Here is a 1639-nt window from a genome sequence, read left to right on the forward strand (position 1 = left end):
AGAGAGAGAGAGAGAGAGAGAGAGAGAGAGAGAGAAAGAGAGAGAGAGAGAAGCCCAGAGCCTGAGGGTGACTGTGAGTGTGCCAGACCTGAGTGTGAGCGCGGCTCCATGAGTGTGAGAGAGCCCGTGGGGGGGTGGCCCCGAGCAGGACACTGACTGTAAGAAAAAGGGAAATTTCACGTGGCTGCCCAGCTGGAGCGGGAAGCGGTGCTCCTGGTCCCAGGGTCCTCTCCAGCGCCGCCGCCGCCTGGTATCTTATTTGCTCATCTCTTGTCATAAATGGGAGGAGATATTTGTGAAACATTGTGAGAATTCTTCACTAAGCACTGAGCAAACAGTCTGGCTTCTGTGTAATGGTCCTTGTAAGTGGGACTCAGCAGGTCGTTGAACACATGTTTTCTGAGCACCTCTTGTGCGCGCCGGGCCATGGCCGGTTCAGAAGAATTCGGTCTCTGCCCTCCATGGGGGCAGAAATCACGGCCAGCGCATCCAGCGCGGAGGTGGCAGACTGGGCCCATCTGGGGCTTATCTCTGAACGCTGTGCCCAGGTCTGAAAATCGGGGAGGAGCAGGCTGTTGGAAGCCCGGGCGTGCTCTCTGAGATGGTTGCCCGCCTGCTCAGGTCCCATTTGTGCTAATGGTTTTTACGCCCCGACTTTGGTCTCAGGCTGTCATTTATGTTCTTATATCAGATTTTCCTTTCCTGATAAATATGTGGAAAGCCACAAGCATGATCCCCCCCCCCCTCCCCCCATCTTCCTCCTTCCCTGACTGGCTGTGGACTTTTATGGCAGACCAAAAATAAATAAATACCAGTTCTGTGACCAACCTCCCTGGCACTTCTTGGTACAGGCAATTTCCTGACCTCTGTCTCCAGGATGTGGATAATTTCTACGAAAGTGACGCAGATGTTGTTCTGGGGACAAGGGGCTGGGGGCAGCAGCTGTCTAGACACGAATGATTCGGAGGTGACCAGGCTGCTTCTCTGGTTCCTTTAGGCTGCTTGCTTTAGCTACACTCCTGCTGTGGGTGAGTGGAACTTCCCAGGAATTGAGTGCTGCCCCCGCTGGGCCTGTAAAACTTGGATTTTTTTTTTTTTCACAAAGATAAATCTGGGCTGCTGCTTACTAGGCTCTTTTTTTGATAAATTACCTGTTACTCTTCGTTGCAGAGATTAAATGGCCAAGACAGACAAGTGGAATTAGGCCTTGGTGTGGAGACTTTATTTTCTTCACTTAGGATGAGGCGGCTAATGAAACTGTGATGTTTGCTTGTTTCTTCGCAGGTGAATGTTATTGCTCTGTTCTCTGTTAAACTTTCTTGGATCTTTGAGGTTTGGAAAGAGTTTTAGTTATATGAACACAAGACTTGTAAAAAGACTTTATTATATTAATAAAGTATATAATACATTATCTCTTTCTAAAGAGTAATTGTGGTGGTTTATAATTAAAGGTCTTGCAACGTGAGGTTGTTAAAAAGAAATAGAAAACCGAAGCCATGGAAAAGACTAGATAGCAAATACTGTTGAAAAGTAAGGGTATTTATTCACTGAGATTGGAGCTGAATTTGATCTTGAGGTTTCTGGTATCCCATGTAAAAAGGCCAACGTAAAGACTGAGTCACATACACTTTGTTATTTG

Source organism: Myotis brandtii, unplaced genomic scaffold (assembly GCF_000412655.1).
Source record: "Myotis brandtii unplaced genomic scaffold, ASM41265v1 scaffold486, whole genome shotgun sequence".
Taxonomy (NCBI): domain Eukaryota; kingdom Metazoa; phylum Chordata; class Mammalia; order Chiroptera; family Vespertilionidae; genus Myotis; species Myotis brandtii.